This window comes from Hyperoodon ampullatus (genome assembly GCF_949752795.1).
Source record: "Hyperoodon ampullatus genome assembly, chromosome: 2".
Classification (NCBI taxonomy): domain Eukaryota; kingdom Metazoa; phylum Chordata; class Mammalia; order Artiodactyla; family Ziphiidae; genus Hyperoodon; species Hyperoodon ampullatus.
The window spans coordinates 145,086,151-145,110,659 of NC_136915.1; the positions used below are offsets into that span (position 1 = coordinate 145,086,151).

General features: G+C 46.6%; 1 pseudogene across 1 annotated transcript; it reads left to right on the forward strand.

The window, feature by feature from the left end:
• Positions 1–1,728: 1,728 nt before the first annotated feature.
• Positions 1,729–11,413, forward strand: LOC307066050 (NUT family member 2G-like; annotated as a pseudogene). Its single transcript has 7 exons — positions 1,729–2,011; positions 5,796–6,510; positions 7,469–7,597; positions 8,643–8,815; positions 9,266–9,561; positions 9,982–10,098; positions 10,619–11,413. The product of its transcript is annotated as an NUT family member 2G-like (transcript).
• Positions 11,414–24,509: the final 13,096 nt, after the last annotated feature.

Here is a 24,509-nt window from a genome sequence, read left to right on the forward strand (position 1 = left end):
ACTTTGAATACTCCTAACAACTCCATACCTTATGATCAAACTTTGATAATGCATGCACCTGATGATGGACACGCACACGGATTAGAATACACAAGTAAGATACATGGAAATATCTCCAGCAAACCATTTATGAAACAACTTCCATATATCAAATTATCCCTAGCTATCAGGAGCCAGCTCACACATATGCAAGTACTAACAAATACCCGTATCACATATTTCTAATACATATAAATGCAATTGTCCATCTTCCCTGTAGAAACATAGAACCCCACCTCTCTATCAGATACACATATACTCACTTCCCAAAATACATAAGCCTAAGAGGCTCCTACTGAAAATTACAAATGCACAGCCTCAGCAAATATTCCTCCAAGTGGCCATGCCCCTTGAATACACACACAAACTCATTTAACACACAACTCTCCACAAGTCCCAAATAGAACCACAATTACCCAGTACACTAAAAATAGGCAATAATGTCACCCTATACGCCCTTTGTTCCAAATACGCATACAGTACCACACTACTGGCGTATACATAACCCCACATTCCCAACCTCTCACACAGAATTAACTCTGCCATCTTGCAGAATACAGGATCATACAAACACAACATACCTACACATTCAACATCCACCAGCCCCATAAGTGTCACAGACTTGCCCTCTACACATCCAAATATACATAGACAGCTCCTGAAAATGCACACCCACAAACACCCCATAACCATACAACATGCCCTGAATACACAAATGATCAGCCTACATTCCCCAAATATACAAAATAAACAGACTGGACACCCAAAGTAATAGACACCATTACTTTTCCTGACATTGCCCTTATGCATATGCAGATAATCCTTCCAAATCCACCATGAGACACACACAAATCCCCAAATTCATGGGTGAAAAAAACACATGTAAACATATTCCCCAAACACCAAATTACAAACACCTAACCACCAACTCCTTGAGTATGCCTGCGTCACATCTCAACACCCTCCAAATACAACACTCACTCTTACACACTTTCACAAAAACACAGGCATGACCTCCCTTCAAACACAAATATCCACGGACAAAACCAACCCACATATTTGACTACATATCAGATTCCCACCAACCAATTAAATATGTACAGACCCCATCTATGCTTGCAAATCAATCATGATTTGACACCAGACTACAAATACATGTTTATTACCACATTCAGCAAAGTTGCTCGCATCACTGACAAAAGAATGCAGTTTGAACATAAGTGTTGACTGATGTTTTTATGATAAGAAGGAAGACACTAGTGAAACGATGAGTGTGTTCCTTCCATCTTCACTCATTTTCCAATCACCTGAGCTACACCTTCGGAACCAGATGAGGGTTTTCAACTCGCAAGAACTTCCCTCTAGCTTTTGTACTCTTCACAACGCGCAGACTAGAACGGCACCTGTTTAATAGCTCGCACACGCTATTTACCCCCCACTGTAGGCCCCGCAATCACTGAACCCTTCATGCAGCCGGCTCCCCAGTGGTGCCAATAATCCTGGGGTAAACATCTCAAGGGAATCGAGCTCTATGGGGGCGTGAATCCACATTGTGGGGAGTCTCCTTACAGGGACAAGGGCACAAATAACCCACAGGGTGAACAACAGCGCAGAGAGGTGACACCTGAGGGGTGAAAAGTCCCCGTACCCCTTACCTCAGGATTCCTATAATTGACTCTAGAGGCCGCCATGACAGGCCCCTCCCCCGCCGGACAGCCATTGGGGCCCCACCCTCCGCGCTCGCGCATGCGCTCCTGTCTTCCGGAGCAAACTGCCCCAACAGACGCCGGGAGCCATTGCAGGACGGCGGTCCGCCTGCCCGAGAGCCCCGCCCCAGTGGGCGTGCGCAGGCATGCGCGGGCGTGCAGGCGCGGGGTGCGCGGGCCTCGGAGGTCTCTGCAGGAGAGGAGAGAAATGGAGGTGCGGGCACGCTGCGGAACTTCTCTGGCGACGCTCCTCGCTGGGAACCTTCGTGACGGTCTCTTCTTAAAAACAGCTCTTGTGAAATGTGCACTCGTGAGTTTTATATTGCACTCGTGAAACCCATGCACTTAGCTACAAAGAGTTCTGGAGAGCTCCGCTGTACAAGTACTTTCATGCCCTTTGGACTGCAGTTCCTTGGTTCTTGTTAATGCCTTTCAAAAAACAGTAGGTCCTTTTTCCTAGCACACCTGAAGTTTCCGTTAAAGAACAATGCTAGCAAAGAATTTCAGACCTGGGAAACACTCTTAAGATACTGTCTCCTGACTCCGTTCCTAGAGTTTTTCCAACGCATTTACTCTACTGGAATATATTTTCTCAGTGTTCACAGGTGTTTCCTTTGTACGGTTTTGGGGTTTTTTTTTTTAATAATTTTGAGAAAGAGTTGACAATCTGGGCCAATTTCAACAGGTAGTATGGGAACAATTTGACTTTCCCTCCCTCCTTTTTTATAATATCTTGCAGAATTTCAGTTGACAATAAAACAACAACAACAACAAAAATAGTAGAGGGATCAACTTACTGACCTGACTTTGTAATACTTCCCAAAGAAACTTCAATCATCAGATCCGCTTTCTGGTCAAATGCAAGATTAGAGCATTTCTCACTCAACAGGATGCCTCTGAAGACCCCTCACCTGTAACAGCACTAAGAGCCTCCAAGTGCAGACTTGAAAACTCCACAAGACACAAACATGGTATCTCTTCATTTCTTTAATGTTTCGTGATTGAGTGGAAATGAACTGTCTTCTAAGTTTTGTGATGCATGTCCAGAGATGTTTTTTCTCAGTAGTCAATGACCACCCCCAAATTCTGTGCAGGAATAGTCAGAGATCATGATCCAAAGGACTTTTAGATACTCCCTTCTGTGACTGGTCTTCCCAAATTAGATTTGGTCTAATTTGATTATCTCTGTCTGTGGGGTGTAGGATTTTGAAGTATTACAAAAGTGATTGCAGAATTGGGACTGGCTAATTTTTGCACAGTGCAATTTTTGTATCAGTGGCCTTGAGAAGAGTCCTTCAAATACTGTATCAGAATTATGAGTGAGAATCTTGTAAATAATTGGTTGAATGACTGAACAAAGGGAGGAAGCAACAAGGAAGCCTGCCTTTCTCGAGTGCCTGGGTACAATATTTTGCCTCACCATTCCTCTAGTATGAAGTTACTGGTTGCAAATCATTTAAGTTTTCCTTCATTATAAAAGCTGCAGGGCTTCCCTGGTGGCGCAGTGGTTGAGAGTCCGCCTGCCGATGCAGGGGACATGGGTTCGTGCCCCGGTCTGGGAAGATCCCACATGCCGCGGAGCAGCTGGGCCCGTGAGCCATGGCCGCTGAGCCTGCGCGTCCAGAGCCTGTGCTCCGCAACGGGAGAGGCCACAACAGTGAGAGGCCTGCGTACCGCAAAAACAAAACAAAGCAAAAAACAAAAAACCTAGGTTGATGGATAAAGACGTGAAAGGAATGGAATGTCATGTTCAACCTCGGTGCCGTGAATCAAAACAACAGTTTATAAACTGCCTAAAGAGGCACACGCCAATTGTGTTGCCACTGTGGGAGGTGGAAGGAACTTCCGGTTCTTGCCTACCTGCCAGATCCCTCGTGGAATGTCCCCCCAGCGCACGCCACCCCGACCCACGTGCCCTCTGCCCCTCCCCCACCGCAGAACGGTTCAGCCCGCATCTTCCTGTTTACTTTCAAACGTGTCCCTCGTTGACTTGGATCCCGAGCGTTTGCTGAAGCAGGTCGCTCTCTGGCTCCTGGTCTTGACTTTTCTCATTGAGGCTTCCAGGCAGCAGTAGTCCGTGCCCAAGCCTGCAGGATGGCTTCAATAGGAGGTAAGCCTATAGGCTGGGGGTGTGTTCTCAGAGACCCTGCCATCCTCACATCCTTCGGGTTCACACGTTACACTTAACTGTGGGCACATAGTTGGACTGAAGTAGAGGGAGAAGAGAGCACTGGATGCACAAAGGACATTTCACCTGGGGAGGCTGGGGAGCCTGAAGAAACCTGAGACTGCCCTGGGGAGGAGGGGTCGTTGGAGGTGGATCAAGAGGAATTGCCCTGGCTATGGAGAAAGGATGGCAGCAGACAGTTTGATTCTTTCTAGAAGGGAGACAAGCCACTTTGAAACGTGTGTGTAAGGATGTGTGTGATGTCCTGGTGGTGACACAGGGAGGGTCATGAGGAAAGCCTAGAGCTGTATTGTGTTCCTGAGGCACCTGAAGCTTGCCTCACCATATCTTTCAAAGGGATTTAAACAGGAGCATACTGTATCTCAGGGGGCCGTGGGGAGAGATGGTCTTGGTGAGAAAACTATTCAATGGGGCTGTGTGTGGCCACAGCTGCAGTGACGTGTCCTCTCCGAGAGCTAGGCAGGGGGTTACTCTAACTGCCGCAGCCCACACCTCGTCCACTCCTCCCAGCCCAGAGCTCACTTCTCAGTTCAGGTAACTGTTGCCTTGGATTCAACAGGGGATGGGCAACCGTTACGTGTAACTTCAGGCAACAGAGGGCTCAGGTTCTGAGTTGCTCTGAATTGTTCTTCCTTTTGTGGAATGGCAGTACTTCAGACCTACTTCATCTTGTCCAGTATCTCATGGTGGACCCTCAGGCTGCCTTGAGAGGAAGAGTTTGTTCCTATTTCATGTCACTCCTTCATGGACAGGGAACAGATGTGGAGTGGGGTTGGTTCGGGTGGAATGTCTATGAAGGCTGCTTCCTCTTTTAAAGGGGGAAGGAGTGTAGCCCAGGATCAGGAAGATGATCTTCTGTGTTACTGTTAAACGTCCTATGACATCTGTTCTGGTTCGTTAGGTGCACCGTGGTGTGTACCTTGTTCTCCTGAACGGGGATGTGTTTCAGACAACTTGATCGCCATGGCATCTGGCTTATGCCTGCATCTCAGATTGTCTCTCCGTTATTGGGAGCTGGAAGGGAAAGGACCACAGGCGGTCTGTACTCCCACGACCAATGTAACATGACAATTCCCTGGCCCTTGTTTAATCCTCTGCAGCCATCACTGGCTGTGAAATGACAGAATCTAAGGGACACGCGCCTATTTCTCAGACCACCCCAAGCCCCTAGGAACAGAACTCCTGACTGATGACAGTGACTCTGGGCACTGGGGAGGGAGTGGCAGGACCTGGCCCATGTTACGTATCTGCTGTGGGTTGTTCTGAGATGCAGGTGCTTTCTGGGCCAGTGGCATGGGTTTGTATCAGGATTCCATTAGAGATATTTTCCAGCATTTTGTTTTGTTTTGTGAGGCTAGGAAAGAAAGAGGGGATTTATACTGAGCATCAGGAAAAGGAGGACTGAGGAGGAGGTGGGGCCCTAATATTTTACACAGTGCCTGTCCACAAAGGGCCTTTGGGGGCCTAGAACTTACCTTGCAGAAGGCCCCTACCTGCTAGTACGCCGGCTGAGGGGCATTTCTCACAGAGCGGATGTCCGCACACTCCAGGTCTTGGGAGACAGCCTGTGAGGCTTAGGTGCCAGGGTGTGCCTTAGGGAGGCTCTCCAAGTGAGTGCTTGCTGAGGCAATTTCTTCTCGGCAGGCAGGGGTCAGGGAGCTTGGTGCATGGGCGTGGGGTCACCAGTGGAATAATTCTCAACTGGAGGTCAGGGCATGAAAATCACTTGAAGACATTTGCCCGCTGCAGTTTCCCCTGTCCAAGTGTCTCTCATCTGTGATTTACACTCTGATGCCGCAGAAAGGCTCAGTCCCACTTGCCCATTCTCCTCCTCCATTCACTCCTTTCCTTTGCCTCAACAGCATCTGCAGTGCTGGGAACGGATGTCACCATGAACCCCGGTGCCTCCTTGTCTACTTTCATGGCAGTGTCCTTTCCTCCACCCATTCCTGGCGCCCAGCACCGGCCACCCTGGGAGCAGCACCTGCCACCTCTCATCGCCCCCGCATTCCCTCCTGGCAGCAGCCTGCTGCTGCCAGCTTTCCCCAGGATGCCTTTGGTGGCTAACGGTGGCTGTGGCCCCAGTGCCCCTGGGGCTTGCAACTTCACTGTACAAGTCAGGTCACAAGGGAGGCCAGTGCAGGCCCCCCAGACTCAGACCTTTATCGTTCCTCAGGGCCCCCTCAACTTGAGCGCTCCAGGGGTCCTCAGAGTGAGTGCTGCATGTCCTGCACCCATATTCTTAGTAACCCCTGCGATGGAGACCATTGTGACTGCTCCAGCTGTTGGAGTTACTCAGGCTGGCAGGGGAAGCTGGACCCCAGGCTTTCCTCCTCAAGCTCCACCACCAGCTGCCCAGATGGCCCCTAACATTCGCCCAGTGAACTCTGGGCCATGGCCACATGGCACTTCCAGGGAGGGCAGCCTGGACACCAACCAGCCCTACGCCTCGCAGGATGACTGCTCTAACCACCAGAGCGTGTACAGTAACTTCCGACGTTGGCAGCGCCTCAAGCCACTGGGCCGGAGACACCTTCCCCAGAGTCCTGATGCAGAAGCTCTTTCCTGCTTTCTCATGTGAGTGAACGCTCAGGGGGTCGTGAGCTTATCGGAGCTCTTAGATAAAGAGGAACTGGGGATGGACTCGCAGGTTAGGTTTCTAGGGATCCTGGAAGCAAGGTGTGAGGGCGATGTCCATGCCATGGGAAGGCACATTGTCGGCCATACGGGCGAGCCTGCCAGTCCCTGACATCATGACTGAAATGTGCCTTATCTCAACTGACCCCACGCCCCCTGTGAGTCTAGCCAGCTTGTTCTTCCATGATTCTCAATGTAATATGGCCTGAAGACTTGCAGTCAGAGAGGGTCGTGGTGTAAGTTGAGGAGCCAAGGAGTGGATGCCACACTCTCCTGTGCTGCCGTCTCCTTTCATACAGGACTTGAGTGTACATGGCCGGGGGAGGTCACTTCGGAGGAGGGGGAGGAGGGCGGGGCCCAGGAGTGTGCTTAATGCACGCCTGGACTTCGTTGTTGTGCAGAATTCCAGTAGGAACTGGGTGGTGGTAGAGCTCTCCTAAGGGCGTGGGCTCTCTCCCGCTAGAGTTGTGAGCCTGGCAGGCATTTCCATCCTAAACCTGCGGTCCCTCGTAAAAAGGGGACAATCACACTTCACTCAGAGGACCGTGCAGAAGACTCCTTGGGCTAATCTATGAAGTGTTAGCTGATTGCCTGGCACATGCCACGCCTCACTGATGATAGTGATGTTTATTATGAAAAGGCAGCCTTGAAGAGGAAAAGAGCTCCCCAAGGCACAGTGTCCCAGCTCTAGCCTGGGAGTGGATGGTCATCCTCGAGTGAGTGTGAGGCGGTGACAGCAGTACCCGGGAAGGCTTGTCTCTGCCATCCCAGACACCTGCCTCTCACCCTCCTGTTGCTCAGTCATGCTGTGTTGAGTGATGTGTGGTCCACATTGGCGGGTGGGGTCAGGCAGGTGGGGGCTGACCTGGGCACGGAGACTGACCCCGAGTGCTTACAGCCCAGTGCTACGATCCCTGGCCCGCCTGAAGCCGACCATGAAGCTGGAGGAGGGACTGTGCAGGGCCGTGCAGGAATGGCAGCACATTAGCAACTCTGACCGGATGATCTACTACGAGATGGCGCAAAAGTGAGTCAGCGTCCTGGGCCCAGGGGCTGCGTGGAGGGTGAGGCGAGTGGGTGAGGGCAGGGTCTGGCCGTGGGGGTGCTCATCAGAGAGGACAAAGGAGAAGGGCTGTCGCTCGGAACGGGGACTCCGCAGCCCAGAGGCCCTACAGTCCTCCAGAAACCCCTCCCTCACCTTGAGAGTTTGGGTCTTCTGTCCTTCCTCCACCAGGAGCTCTGCCCTCCCCTGAGTTTGACCTACCCTTGCCCTGACATGAAGGTCTCAGGACGGGGCAGGGTGAAGCTGTGAGTCCAGTAGGGGTCCAACTCCGGCCATATGGGCTGGGCCGGGGAAAGAGCTCCACCCGCCAGCCTGCTGCTTCCTTAATGGTGGCTGACGGCGGCCACTGACACAGATTTGGGACCCCTCTCCTCATGAAAAGTGGCCTGAGGGGGTACCCTGGCATCCCTGAAGGGGCTGGGGAAGCCAGCTGTCGTCAGCCCAAAGGTCTCTGGCCCTTCCAGTGTTTGCTCCACGGTAATCCCCTTGGTTTAAGAAACAAAACAAAACAAACAAGCGTCTCTCAGAGGAAAGGAAGGCCTGTCCTCTAAGCTCAGCATCCACATCGTCCAGCGTGTCCTGAGCCCTGTCTCCAGGTCTATGTTCCAGGACTCTCAGTCCCAACCCAGGGTCCTGGATTCGGGCAAGGACCCCTGTGGGGAACACATGCCTGTTCCAGACTCTGGCTGTCAGCCCTTCATGTGGTTCTGGATGGGGACGGGGGAGCATGAGGAGGGTACCCCCTGGGTCAGCCATGTGTCCCGTTGACCTGGTTCAGTGCAGCGACCTGGGTCTATGCTGTTGAATGCTCTCCAGTGCTGGTGAGGCAGGAAGGGTCCCAGATCTTGTATCAGTTCCAGGAGCACCTCTCTGCTGTGGACAGCACCTCACAGGGCCTTGACAGCGCCAAGGCACATCCTCTCCCAATCCCTCATTCTTGGCTGCCTTTGTTGGGCTCCAGAACCCAGGCCATTTTCTCAGGATGGCCTGTGCCTCCGTCACCCCCCAGGTTCATAGAATTTGAGGCAGAGGAGGAGATGCAGATTCAGCAGTTGCAGTGGATGCAGTGCACGCAGGGCCTGCCTCCTCCAGCCCCACCGAAGCTGGATCCTCGGGGGCCCCCAGCCCCGAAAGTGGGCCTTCAGCCAGCCACCCAGGTTCCCACTGGAGTTGAACGCACAGGTAACAGGGGCCTAGGGTTGGCCACTGTTCCCATGTGGATCATTTTCCTTCAAGACAGGGGCACTGGTCTTTCAAGCAAAACAGCCACCGAGGCGGGGGGTGCGGGGGTGGGGTCTCAGATGCCCTTTGTCACTATGGGGTATTGACTTGGTCAATTTTGTAACTTCTCTCACACCTCCCTGTCAAAGGACTGCACACAAAGTCTGCCTAAGAAGTGGGCTTGATGGGGACACCCCTGGAAAATCGGAGGTTCCCCACTTCCTTACATGTGACTCTCTTAGATGCCCCCTTACCTCCCCCCTCCAACTGTGCATGAAGCCTCAGGTGGCCCTGAACCCCCACACCCACATCAATGTCCCCCCAACAATGCCCTCACCAGCGTGCGCTCGGTGGTCAGGAGGTGGACCGGGAGCCCCTCACCTTCCTTCCCTTCCTCCTGCTCTGCCTCAGCCTGTGCTCCCAGGATGTCCGGCCCCAGCGCCCAGCCCTCCCGCCCGAAGCCACACAGGTCCCAGCGACCCCCGGAGCCCAAGGCACCCGAGGAGATTCCACCTGAGGCTGTGAGGGAGTATATGGACATCATGGAGGCGCTGGTGGGGCCCGTCCACTCAGCCACAGGCGACTCAGATGTAGAATGGGGAGAGGACGGAGATGAGCTGCAGCAGGAAGAGGACGGCACCTACTCGGACCCGGATCTCTTGAGCTACATTGACAAGCTGTGTTCCCAGGAGGACTTTGTCACCAAAGTAGGCTAGGCCTGGAGACTGGGGTCTACAAGATGCCAGGGCATGGAACACTCAGCACCCAAGATCTGGGTTCTGCTCAGGCCGTTGGGACTTAAGCTCAGCTCCTTGTTCCTGAGCCTGGTGTTAGGGGAGGTTTACGCAGATGTTTGTGTGTATATGTTTGTGTCTATCTGTGTGTATGCCTTTGTGTCTGTGTTTGTGCCTCTGTATATGTGCTCTTTTGTGTGTGACTGTGTATGTGCATGTTTGCGTGTGTGTGTGTGTGTGTGTGTGTGTGTGTGTGTGTGTGTGTGTGCTGACCATCCCTGCCTTGTGCAGGAGAGTGGGGTGGGTCTCTGCTTTTCACTTTCCCTCCTGGTCTTCTTGCCTCACAGGCCACTCCTGGCCAAGGATGCTCACAGCCTCTTCTTTCTGTTCTAGGTGGAGGCAGTCATTCACCCTGGATTCCTGGCATATTTGCTCTCCCCAGACCCACAGCTGGATCTCTTGGCCCTAGAGAAGGAGCTGGAGCAGGAGGAAGGGCTCACCCCCGAAGAAGTGAGTCAGGGGAGGGAGAGGGACACTCAGGGAGCCAGGGGACCCCACGGGAGGGGGACCCCAGGTGATCCAGGGGACAGGCGAACCCAGATGACCCAGGGGAGCCAGAGGAGGGAGGGATCCCCGGTAGAACAGGGGACACAAGGGACACCCAGGAAGACCAGGGCACGGAGGGACCCCAGTGAACAAGGGAGAGGTAGGGCCCCAGAACAGGAGGGCCACATAGCACTGTCCATCCCTCCCCTGCCTGGGACGCCTGGCATGGGGAGGGGCCCGTTCTGGGGTGGGTGCAGTGCAGGGTGAAAAGAAGGAGAGGATGGGGATCCGGGATGGGTGGGAAAGACACAAAGCTGGGAATAAGGTGCAGGAGGATGGCAGGACTGCCACAGTGTCTGTATTTGGATTCGAGTCCTGGGGTCGCCCGTACCCTCCTCCCCCCCAGGGCCATTGTCCCACTGCCTAGTGCTCCTCCTCTCACACGTGTGTGTGGAGTCGTCACTGTCCTCCTCCCTCCTACCAGCTGGTGCAGAAACGACTCCTGGCCTTGAAAGAGGACGACGGTGTGCGGTCAGCCCCGAGTCACAGTGCACCCGGAATGCGCTCAAGTCCTTCTGAGTCTGATGCCGGCCAAGGTGCCCACAGGCACGACCAAGACCCCCATCTAGGGGTCAGTGATGAAGCCTGCCCACCAGAGGTTGATTCTGAGGCTCTTCATAGGCTCATCCAAACAGACACTGACCTGTGTAGGCCCAAAGTCTTTGTTCCCTTTCGAGGACATCAGGAGGTCTCTCCATTCCGGGCCGGACGGCCCTCCTCTCCCCAGGATCAAAGGCGCACTGGCCCTCTACTGGGACCCAGGGATGCATCTCTTCTCAGAGAGGCCTCTCCTGTTCGGGAGGCCCGAGGGCCCAGGGACGGGTCCAGTGAGGACGAGGAGGAGCTCTCCAGCCTGGCCTTCCTCTCTGGCCCTCTGCAGAGCCTGCTGCCTTTCTGGCTGTCCCAGAGTCCTGTGCATGCCTCAGGCCTGGCCTCCCCTGCAGGTTGGGGGGCCCAGAGTGCTCCTTAGGCCCCCTCCTCTCAGAGAAGAGGCCTCAGCCCAGCTCCACCAGCCGCTCCCAAGTCGAGGAAGTGGGCTCTGTGTGGACGCCCAGCCGCTGCTGAGAAGCTGCCCATCCCCGGGGCTGGCCTCGGCGTCTCTGGGAGGCCAGCCTTGGCTCTGGGGCTGGCTCGCCCCTCACAGCCCAGAAAGAGAAAACGTGACCCGTTTGTCACAGAGAAGCGTGGGTGGAGGAAGAAGAAGCACTGCAGCCAGTAGGGAACAGCTGGGCCAGCCCTCCAGGGGAGCCTAGGGCTCCTCCTCCTCCCAGTGCTGATCCTGGATGATGTGGGGGGAAGGGAGGGTGGGCAGGACCACCAGGGTGGGGAGGGGGAGCGGGATTGTGGGGGGTTAAGGAGGTGGGGGAGGTGGGTGTGGCCAGGTGTGGGTGGGAGGAGGGCCTTTGGAGTGATGTATGTAAATTGTGAACAAAGATCGTTTTCGTGGGAAATGCTCTCAGGCCACTGTCATCTTGTTGGTGTTGAGCTGCTCCACAGAGAGCGATCCTGAGAGGAAGGAAGGATGAGGGAGGTCACAGGAGCTCTGGATCTACAGGTGGCCACACCTTTCCTCCACATAGGCAAGGACTCCTCAGGCTGCTCCTGGGAACGCACAGCTCTCACTTTCCCCAGGGACCCCCTCATCATGCCCTTCTCTAACGCCTGCTTGGCTAGGGGCCTTCTGGGGCATCTGTACCATCTTCTGCATCCCTGAACCTTCTGGGGAGGCAGAGCTGCTTTTGTGCCTTTCAGCCCTCTGGACACTCACCAGTTTCTAGGATGGAGCCTGGAGACAGCCCTTGTCATTATGGAGCTTCTCTCTGCTTCCCTGAAGTGGCCAGGCGACGGCGCTGGGATGACCCTCCGCTCATCCAGGGTTTCCTGTGTGGGTGGCCTGACCAGAGAGGAAAAGTCTTGGCCATGGGGACAGGACTGTCTGCCTCATCGTAGCGGGAGCATCCTGTAGTCCCACTGGGATTATTGCAACGTGGAGAGTGGTGGAGGCCGCTACCTCTTAATCCTAATGAGGGTGCTACAAGGGGAATGGGTGTGGGGAAATTCATGGGGCACCCGTTAAAGGTGTGTATAAGGGAAATGACAGTTGGGCCCCTTTGTGGAACTTGTGGGATTTCTGTGCAGCAGCATCTCGTTCAACTGAGGGAGGAGGACCCATCTGGCTGTGGCTGTGGGGACTGGCATTAGGGGCCTACGGGTCTGCAAAGACACCCCAGAACTACTGTCCCTTCCCTTTCCACCCATGGCTGGACATGTGTGTGTATTGGTATCAACACTGGTTTGTATCCCCATATAAAACAGATCCTCCTAACAAACTATGACCACGTTTCACAAGAACAGCTTGCTCACAGGGGCAGCAGGGGGTGGGAGAGGTGTCTGTGGCCCCAGATCTGAGTGGGAGCTGGGATCCATGCTGAGGAGTGTGGAGGCCTCAGTGACCGTCCTGTGGGTGCCGGCAGAGACTTCGAATCATCAGAGCAGGGGAAATGACCCGCTCATTAGAGTGAGATGAGCAAACAATGAGGGGCAGGGAGTACACCCCTGCTGTCTCCCAGAAGTGCTTCCCCTCCCAGTCTGCTTAGCCTCTGTCACAGCCTGTGCTGGCCCACCTCTGAAGCCCCTTCCTCCTAAAGCACTGAGATGCTCTGATCTTTTATGGACCTGCCCTGGGCCTCACCCCCCGCCCCTTCCCTGCTGGCCAAAGGCTCTTCTCCTGCTTCTGAGTTCTGATTCCTTCCCCAGCACCCAGGCAGGTGTTAGGACAACAGAGACTCCCTGAACATGACCCCTACACCACCAGCATGCAATACTGGGGCTGCAGGCTTTCACAGGTGGCCTGACTCTCTGCTGGACCCTGCAAAGAGCTTGGAGAAGAAAGGGGCTCATGTCTCTCCACCTCCACAGAATCTGTAGGTCAGCCTCACAGGCCCTTCTCTGTCCAGGTGGGCAGCACATATGTGCTCCCAGCCCTCCTTGACCCTTTGTGAAAGAAAGTTTTTGCAGCTTAGTAGTCTGATATTAGTCAAGGTGTCTCAGGGCTTGTTCCTTTTGAAGCCCTACAGGAGAATCTGTTTCCTTTCCCTTTCTGTCTTCTAGAAGCTGCCTGCATTCCTTGGAATTAGTCCCTTCTTCCATCTTCAAAGTGCATCACTTTAATCTCTGCTTCCCTCATCACATGGTCTCTCCAACTCTGACTCTTCCTGTGGCCCTCCTATACAGCTCTTTGTGTTTATATATAGCCCACCCAAAAAAGTTATGATCATCTCTTCATCTCAAGATTTTTTACTTAGTCACAGCTGCAAAGTCCATTTTTCCATACAAGGTAACGTTCACATATTGTTATAGGAGGGGTTAAACACGGACGTGTTTGAGGAACCATAATTTACCCTACTAGAAGAAATCCACAAGAACACCTACCATCAGAATCCACATGAATAATAGACTATGACCAAGTGGAATTTATTCCAGGGATGCAAGCCTTGTTCAATGGTAAAAAATCATCAATGTAATCTACCATATTGAGTCTAAAGAAGAAACACATACTGTCACACCAATTAATACAGAACAGGCATTTAATGAAATTCAACACCCATTCACATTAAAAATGCTCAGAAAACTAGGAATAGAAGGTCACTACCTCAACCTAATAAAGAACATCTACAAAAAACCTACTTCTAACATCACATGAAATGGTGAAAGAATGAATGCTTTTCCCTGAGTTCAAAAACAAGGTTAGAATGTCCACTCTTATCTTAGTTTTCAACTTAGCACTTTAGATTCTAGTTAGTGTAGTACAGCAAAAAAAGGAAAAAAAGAGGCATACATATTAGAAAAGAAGAAATATAACTGTCATTATTTACAGATGACATAATTGTCTACATAGAAAATTCCAAGGAATGTATAAGTAGACTCATAACAAATTATAATAACTTGCTTTAGCAGGATCTCAGAATATAAAATCAATACATAAACATTAATACACAACATTGATCATATCTCCATATACTAGTAACAAACTGAACGATTGAAAACCAAAATTTAAAACATATTAAATAGGTTCCAGTTCAAGATGGCAACAGAGGAAGATCCTGAACCCACCTCCTCCCACAAACACACCAAATCTACAGCTACATATGGAAAAATTTCCTCTGAAGAAAACTAAAAGATGGTGGAGCAACCCCTTCACATCAGGAAAACCAGAGGGAAACCACATCAAAACAGGTAGGAAAGGCTGAGACACAATTTTGCCATAAACCCCATCCTTGGTGTGGAGACACACAATTAGGAAGGAACTCAAAACCTGGAGCTTCTTCCTGAGAGGTGAAGGGTTTGGACCCCACATTGGGCACTCCAAATTTTAAGGCTGGCACCTGAGAGATAGACCGCCAAAACATGTGACTTTGAAGACCAACAAGGCACATCCCATGAGACCCACAGGGCTGTGGTGAACTGCGGAACAGCTCTTAAAGGGCCTGTGCACAGACTCACCTACCCGAGGGCCAAGTGCAGAAGCAGCCCTTTGAAAAGCACTCTGACTTTTTGTGAGAGATTCACGTCCCAATTTTAAAGCATTAATCTGAGGAACAGGGGCCTGCTGGAATACTCCCCAGGGACAGAGGCTGGCGGGTGTCATCTTCCTGTGCTCTCTCTGCCTTGATAAAACTGAAAGGTGCCATCTTTTTCCCCCTTTTTCCTTTCCTGCAGGTGACAACTTTGTGCTCCAGCCATCTGGTTCCTTCTTCCCTGCTCTTCCTCTGTCTTGCTATATATATTTTTTTTCCTTCTTCTTTTTCTTTTTTTCTTTTCCCTCTTTCCCTTTATTCAAATGGTGTCATCTTTGCACTCTTCCCACCGCCTCACTCCAGCCAGTAAGCATCATCTTCACACTTTCCTTCTGATGTGCTCCAGAGAGCCAGAATCTCCAAGACGGGAGATCCCATTTTTGTGGCCTCCACTCAGGGGATGCTCCTTGACCACCTGGCTCTGGAGGCCAGCAGGGATTTCTTTTCTGGGTCCCATGGGACTGTAACAATTGGAGAGACAGTTCTTTGCAGGATACCACCCCAGGATGTACCATTACAAATTAGACTGAGACACAGCCCCAGCCTTTACATGAAAAAGGCCTATTTGCTAGTAGGGACAAGACTTAAGAGCGGGCTTCAGGTTCAGCACACATCTAGAGGCTACGGATGTGCTCTCAGGGAAGGTAGCCTGGGGGTACCATCTTTCCACCCTCACTCTGCCTTACTACAGTTCACTGGTATCTCCCAGAATGGAGCTTGTACACTTATCTGAAGCACTGTTTTCTTGTGACTGCTCCCCAGGGAACACCTTCAGATTGCTTGCTTCTGGGGCCCAGCAGGGCTTACACTTGCAATCTCACAAGACTGAATATATTTGCATTCTTTAAAAGCTGTTACCAAATTTTCTGGCTTCCTATCAACCTGAATCTAGGTGCTGCCTGAGATCCTCCCCTTTGGGATGCTTATTTGTCTTGGCACACCCTCAACTGCTGGGATGGTGTGCCATGTCTATTAAAAATAAACTGCTTAGACAATCACAAAGGTTTGAAAGGCAACCAAGAGTAGACAGGGTTAAATGACAAGGTTCATCTGTCACACAGCTCTTCAAGACTGGGAGATGTGGCTATTTCACTTAATGCAGAGAAACCAACACAGAGAGTCAAGCAAAATGAAGAAAGAGAGGACTATACTCCAAAAAAAGAACAAAATAAAACCTCAGGAAAAAATCTTAATGAAATGAACATAATGATAAAGAGTTCAAAGTTATGGTCATAAAAATGCTCACTGAACTCAGAAGAAAATGGATGAAAACAGTGAGAATGTCAACGAAGAAACAGAAGATATAAGAAAGGTCCAAATAGAAGTCACAGAACTGGAGAATGCAATAACTGAACTTAGAAATATAGTAGATGAAGCACAAGAAAGAATAGGTGAACTCAAAGACAGGTCAGAGGAACTCATCCAATCAGAGAATAAGGAAGAAAAAAGAATGAAAATAATGAATATAGCTTAAGGGATTTATGGCACATCAAATGGAATAACATTCACCTTATAGGAACTCCAGAAGGAGAAGAGAAAAGGGGGCAGAAAACATTTGTAGAAATAATATCTGAAAACTTTTCCTAACCTGGGGAAAGAAACAGACATCCAGATACAGGAAGCCCAGAGAGCTCCAAAGCAGATCAACCTAAAGAGATCCATACCAAGAAATATCAAAATTAAAATGTCAACGTTAAAGATAACAAGGGAATCTTAAAATCACCAAGAGAAATACAACTTGTTATATAACCTGTTGTATACAACTTGTTATACAACTTGTTATATAACGACATCAACCTAAAAATCTTCTACACAGAAAAATAAACAATCAACAAAATGAAAGGGCAAGCTACAGAATGGGAGAAAATATTTGCAAATCATGTATGTGATAAGGTGTTAATATCCAAAATATATAAGGAACTCATACAATGGCTATATATATATATATATATATAGATAGATAGATAGATAGATATATAGATATAGATAGATTTTCAAACAATTCAATTAAAACTTGGGCAGAAGAACTGAATAAAATTTTTTCCAATGAAGACATCCAAATCACAAACAGGTTCATGAAAAGATGATCTACATCACTAATCACCAGGGAAATGCAAATCAAAACTACAACAAGATATCACCTCAAAGAGACTAAGAGGTAACAAATGTTGACAAGGATGCAGAAAAGGAAACCCTTGTGCACTGTTGGTGGGCGTGTAAATTGGTACAGCCGCTATGGTAAACAATATGGAGTCTCCTCAAAAAATTAAAAAGAAAACTAGCATATATTAGCAATCCTGCTTTGGGTATATATATATATATATCCAAAGAAAATGAAATCACTATTTCAAAGAGATATCTGCACTTGCACGTTCATTGCAGCATTATTCACAATTGCCAAGAAATGGAAACAACCGAAGTGTCCATACATGGATAAATGGATATAGAAGATGTAGTATGTACATAGATGGAATATTATTCAGCCATGAAAAAGAAGAAAATCCTGCCACTTGCAACATTTATGGATCCTTGGGGCATTATGATGAGTGAAATAAGTGAGAGAGAGAAAAATAAATACTGTATGATATAACTAAATTGTAGACTCTAAAACAGCCAAACCCAGAGAAACAGAGAATAGAATGGTTGTTGCCAGGGGTTGGGGTTGGGGGAAATGGGGAGATGTTGACCAAAGGGTAAAATATCCAGTTAGCAGATGAATTTCTGGGAATCTAATCTACAGCATGGTGATTGCAGTTAACAGAACTGTATTATATACTTTAAAGTTGCTAAGAGAGTAGATCTTAAATGTTCTCATGGAAAAAAAGAAATGGTATTTATGTGAAGTAATGGAGTTGTGTTAACTAGCTCCGCTGTGGTAAGCATTTCACAACATGTAACATACCAACAAGTTGTACACCTTAAACTTACACAATGCCATATGTCAATTACATCTCAATAAAGTTAGAAAAAATACAGAAAACAGACTGTTGCACAACATTCAAGCAAAAATACTAGTTTTGGACTGCTTTTTCTTGAATGTAGTCATTGTTCCTTCTTGAATCTGTTTTGTATCACATGATAGCAGACTCATACAGGCAGCTTACTTCTGATCAGGCGCAGCCAAAAAGAAGCAACTGATGGTATATGGGAGTTTAGGGATAAGCTACGAGATTTCTCCCTTTCTTCCTCTACTTTGTGAAGATTCCCCAGCAGCAACTGTGTAACTTCCACGGCTCCAACTCCAATGAGACAGAACTGGTATGGTCTGCCATTGATGATCATTTAACCTGGCCCTGGACTCCTTTACAACCCTCTCCTTAACTTTGCCTTTCCAGCATAGGGGTAAAAGTAAATTCCTGTTCCTACTAATCACTCCATTATCTAGGTGGCCCTTCTTTACTTCTCAGAAGTTTCATCACTGGTGTTCTTAATACCCTGTATTAAATTTATTTGCAAAGACTTGAAACAATTTCTATTTTATTTGTTATAGGCAAATACAGTATAATAAAATTTCCAAATATTAAAAAAAATAGAATAGACATGAAATCTCAAAATGGGGAAATGTTAGCCACGTTTAGGAAGAAAATGTACTAATATTATTGGAGGAGAGAATTCAGGAATTGGAAGATAACACTAATGAGTTTGGAAGGTATAAGACTGTGGAGAAGTTTGAATGGTGGGCCTCACGCCACAGGAAATAGGGAGTGATTCAAAGTTCTATAAAGATTGTGCTCACTTCAGCAGCACATATACAAAGTTTTATAAGATTAATCTGAAAGTGGTAGGCAGTTTGGAGTATGTGATGGAGTGATGTCAAAGAAAAATTGCACCAGATGGTTAAACAGGCAAGGAGTACTTTACTCAAGATGATTCTGTAATAGGGGAGAGAGACTGAACTCCGTTCTGCTGAAACAAAAGGCACAGAAGTTTTTAGATGCCAGGATGAGCTGTAGGAAAAATAGTAGAGGATGCTGGGGAAGAGGGTGGTCAATATAATTAGACCATCTCTGTTTGCTTTGGCTCTTATCAAAGTTAGGCTCCTATACTCCCCACAGAGACTGGGAAGTAGGGGCAATACCTTTCTTGAAGGTTATATTTCAAAGAGCTGACTCCCAGGTCCTTGAGAAAGACATTTCTGGGTTCGAAAATTATCAAGTGACTAGGAGAAAATTTACATCTCAAAGGGGCAGAGAAAGAATTTACAATTTCAAGTTTCTTAAAGTAAATGTTTTCAGAAAAGGGAGGTTAAGGGCCTATGGTAAAGAAAAAACCCGTCTGAAGTTTAGCCAAACTGAGGGAAACATTAAGGCCATCTTGATCAGTAGTTAAAATTAGCATTACCTTCAGGAAGGTTATTTTATAAAGGCATGATCTATAGGAGTAAAGAAAAGCAGTGCTTTAGAAACTTTATCAGAAGAATCAAAAGTAATTGTCTGCTAGTTAGATACAGGTCAGGAATAATGAGAAAGGGCAGTTACAAGGTAAACTCAACTAATGTTCTCTGTGTTGTAGCTTTAAGAAAGATGAAACACGTAGAAAAAAAATAATCCATTGGTACACGGTGAGAGCCAATTGGATGGATTGCCCAATTAGAAATACTTCTTTATTTTCTAGTCATTATCAGTCAAGGATTAACAAACCTACTTTTATTAGATATACTTCTGTCTAGGGATTGAGAAATAATTTTTTAAACTTAATCACTATTTTATTTCTGTGAGATTTTTAAAAATATGCTTTGGGGAAAAGTAATGGAAGAGTGATATAGCACTAAAACACTGAAGTGAATGACATAATAAGATCCTACCTTTCTCAATTTAAGGAGAAAAAAAGGAAGGGCAAAAGAAATGGGCAGAAAGTAAGTTGACCTACCAGTCATGTGTCAAGTGTTTTCATATATTTATCTAATTTAATACTCACAAAACAATGAGACATAAGGAAGATATTTATCCCATTCCGTAGATGAAACTCTGTTTACAAAGTAATATATCAACCAATTGTAGAGCTGACCCTTGAGTTTAAGGCCTTACGTCTGTTGAAATGCAAGAGCCAAACCCTGCTAATACAAGGTGCTTAGAATAGGTAGACTTCAGTGAGCAGGAAAATTAGAGCATGCGTGAACTGATGACAAGTTCTGCTGATCTAGTAGCTTTGTGAGATTTGTCTAGATTCAAAGGCCCTTGCTCTCCTAAACCATCAAATTATAGGTGGTCTCCTTCTTAAACAACCAATATTTGCAGAGCTATTCAGACTTTTCGTCATGGTCTTTTTTCAAGGATTAACTATTATCACTGGCTTTTCAAATTTTAACTTTAGAAAGTCCTTGCTTTTGTTGGAAGCAATGTTAAATTTTGATGCAGTTGTTTGCAGGGATGAAACTTGGTCGCCCTCTGGAGGCTACTCTCAGGTCTGACTACCATACCTTAATTCTGAGAAAGAAGTCAGGTCTTAACAATTTAACAACTCATTTTAAATGTGTGGAAATTATGTATATACATTATACTTTTTTAGAAGTTACAAAAACACTGAGTTCAAAATGCTCAAAATATTTTAAAATGCTGAATTAAACGTTTTATGGCATAGCATGTTTTGAATTCCTGTTCTCCCTTTGGAAATGGAGATGGTCATCATTCCCCTTTTATCATGCAATATCTATAATGGGACTAAAACCGTTATTTTTCCTCCCTTATCATAGGAACACATGGGCAATTAGTTCTATAAATTGAATGATAAAGCATATGACACAATACTATACACTCAATTACTACCAAGATCTTTCATTTTAGGTTTAAAAAAAAATCTCTAAATTTCCAATTAAAAATTTTTTTTTCTTTCTCCCAGAGATAAAACATCGGAACTTACAAGAACCCTTAAAAACAGAATGGCTCAAAGGATAAAAATGTTTTGCTCCCTAATTCATTCTTTTTCAGTTTTCTTGTAGAAGGTATATTATACCAGTTAGTGAAAATTATACAAGCAAAGTTCTTGCCATATACTGGTGACAGCTTTTCTACATAAAGTAAGCAGTTAAGGGGCTTCCCTGGTGGCGCAGTGGTTAAGAATCCACCTGCCAATGCAGGGGACACGGGTTCCAGCCCTGGTTCCGGAAGATCCCACATGCCGCGTAGCAACTAAGCCCATGCGCCACAACTACTGAGCCTGCAATCTAGAGTCCGTGTGCCACAACTATTGAGCCTGCGCTCTAGAGCCCATGCGCCACAACTACTGAAGCCTGCGCACCTAGAGCCCATGCTCCGCAACGAGAAGCCACCGCAATGAGAAGCCCGCACACTGCAACGAAGAGTAGCCCCCACTCTCCGCAACTAGAGAAAGCTCACGTGCAGCAACGAAGACCCAACACACAGCCAAAAATAATAAATAAAATTTTTTTAAAAAGTAAGCAGTTATGAGCTGCTATAAACCTACTGTTTCTTCCCTTGATTTAAATGAATTTAATTCTTTAAATAACTGAGCAGGTAGAGAATTTAGACTCAGCCATTATTAGATGTACCTTATACAACCACAGTGGTATAAAAACCCTGTAACATGAAAGTGTTGTGGAGGTCCTTCTGGTCTTCTGAGACCGGGACACCCGTACCTTCATGTCCCATTTATAAATGTTACTGTATAATGTTTGGCATGCTGAAATATTTCATGAGATAGATACACCATGCGTATTATATGCCTTCCCTATATCTCTCTCAACTACATCCCTCTAATGAGTTGGTGCAGCTCCAAGGCTCTATCCAGTAACAAGGTAGTGTCAGGCAGTGCTTGTTGTACTCACTGGCTTTTAATCCTCCAACTGCCTTGTAATCTCCTCCTTCACACCTGGATGCTTAGAAATGGCATATTTCCTGAGGAAGAGGTTTCTAGGGAGTCCTGTATACTTGCTTGACATGGGGACAGGAGGATGGAGGAACAGAAGGGAAGATACTGGGAAGATGAACGGGGTTTTTTTATATAAATTTTTATGCCATAAAAACTATAGGTACCAAGCAAAGCAATCAGGGAAATTTATATTCATGCATTAATTTACCACTTACAATGATGAGTAGATAGAGAACATTAGACAGATTAAGGAAGTATCTAGGAGGTAAAATGGATAAGACTGATAATGGATAGGATATTGTGGCTGATGTGAGAGGTTGAACTCAAGGATTATTGTTAGGTGCCTGGTTTATACAACTGGGTGAATGGTGTCACTACACACTAAGACAAATGAAAATGAAGGAGGAGAGATTCGGCAGTTTAGGGAGACCATGAGTATTTAGCTTTATGTATATTTTTAATGAACAGATTTAGATGTTAAATAGGCAACTGGATTTACAGAATTCAGATTAGAGGTCTCAGGTACACAAATGTCCAAACTTTATGGAGTTGGTAACTGAAGCTGTGTGTTTCTGTGAAATCATATTACGAGTTCTAGAGTGAGAGGACATAATGGCCTAGAACTGAATTTTGAAGAATTTCAACATTTAATGTCTGAGGAGAAGGATATGTAACTGCAAAGAAGATAGAGAATGAACTGCCACAGAGATTAGAGGAAAACCAGAGGAGTTTTTGGGTCAAGGAAAATCAAGTCTCAAAGACAGAAGCAAATCCTACTTACAGGTCAAGTAACTAGGAGATAAAATTTTCACATCGCATCCATGGATTTGGAAATAAGTTATGAAGTAACTTTTTATTGGAGTAATTTGGGAGTGGGTTGAAGCATGAGAAGGAAGTAATAAAGTGAAGATATCAAATATAGATAAACATTTATAAACAGCTTTATGGAGGTAAAACTGATGCACAAAAAAATGGCACATGTTTAATGTATACTATTTGATGAGTTTGGACATATGCATAAACCCATGAGACAATTAACACAATCAAGGTAATAGACATATCTGTCCCCTCCAAAAGCTTCCTTGTGTCCCATTTTTTCTGTGTGCGGTAAGAACACTTAACATGAAATCGACCCTCTTAACTAATTTTAAGTGCTTAACACTATTGTTAACTACAGACACTCTTTGTACAGCAGATTTATCGAATTTATTCATCTTGGATAGCTGAAAATTCATACCTGTTGAACAACAGCTCCCCATTTCTCCCTTTCCCCAGCCCCTGGCAACCAACATTCTATTCCCTGCTTCCAGGAAGTCTGATTATTTTAGATACCTCATATAAATGGAATTATGCAGTATTTGTCCTTCTGTGACTGGCTTATTTACTCAGCATATTGTCCTCCAGGCTCATCCCTGTTACCACAATGGTAGAACCTCCTTCTTCTTTTAAAGTTGAAAATATTCCATTGTAAATATATACTACATTTTTTGAACCATGCATCTGTCGATGGACATTTTGGGAAAAGCTTCTTGACATTGATCTTGGCAACGATTTATTGTCTATGACACCAAAAGCACAGACCACAGAAGCAAAAATAGACAAGTAGAACTACATCAAAATAAAAAGCTCCTGCACAGCAAAGGAAACAACCAACAGAATGGAAAGGCAACTAATGGAATGGGAGAAAATATCTGCAAATCATGTATCTGGTAAGGGGTAAATATCCAAAATTTGTAAGGAATTTCCACAACTAAGTAGCAAAAACCCCAAATAACTCGATTAAGAAATGGGCAAAGAACTTGAATATACATTTTCCAAAGAACACATACGAACGGCCAAAACGTATATGAAAAGGTACTCAGCATCACTAAGCATCAGGGCAATGCAAATCAAAATCACAAAGAGATATCACCTCACACCTGTTAGGATGGTTAGTATCAAAAATACAAAGGTAACAAGTACTGGGGAGAATATGGAGAAACTGGATCTCTTGTACACTGTTGGTGGGAATACAAAATGGTATATAGTCACTATGGAAAACAGTATGGAGGCTTCTCAAAAAATTAAAAATAGAACTATCATATGATGTAGCAATCCCACCTCTGAATGGATTTATGTATATATATATATATATATATATATATATATATGTATGTATATATATGCATGTGTGTGTGTATATATATATGTATAAGAGAACTGAAATCAGGATCTCAAAAAGATTGCACTCTCATGTTCACTGAAGCATTATTCACAATTGCCAAGATACAGAAAAACATTTTCCAGAATTATTTTAAAAACTGCGCCTTTGAAGAAGAGATAGTGTGGTAATCAGTAACAGAAGTCAGGTAGAGAAAGGTGAGTTTGGTTTTGCTTTTCTTTTTTGCTTTACTCTTCTTTATTATTTTTCCCAATTTGGAAGATTTTAGAATGTTTAAAAAAGATAGTGGGAAAGATCCAGATTAGAGAAGGTATTGAACAAAATAAGGATCCTTAGAGAGTGGAAGGTGACACAATCCAAATCACGAGTAAGGGAATTGGGTTTAGTAGGAATAGAGCTTCTATTCTGTTAAATTACCAAAGGAGACAAAGATGGGAGCAGATGTAGTAATTCTATTATATTAATTAAGAGGAAAGTTCTCCTAATGTCTTTTCTTTTCTTTTCTGTGAATTAAAAGAGATTATCTCCTGGGCTTCCCTGGTGGCGCAGTGGTTGAGAGTCCGCCTGCTGATGCAGAGGATACGGGTTCGTGCCCCGGTCCGGGAAGATCCCACATGCCGCGGAGCGGCTAGGCCCGTGAGCCATGGCCGCTGAGCCTGCGCGTCCAGAGCCTGTGCTCCGCAACGGGAGAGGCCACAACAGTGAGAGGCCCGCGTACGCAAAAAAAAAAAAAAAAAAAAGAGAGATTA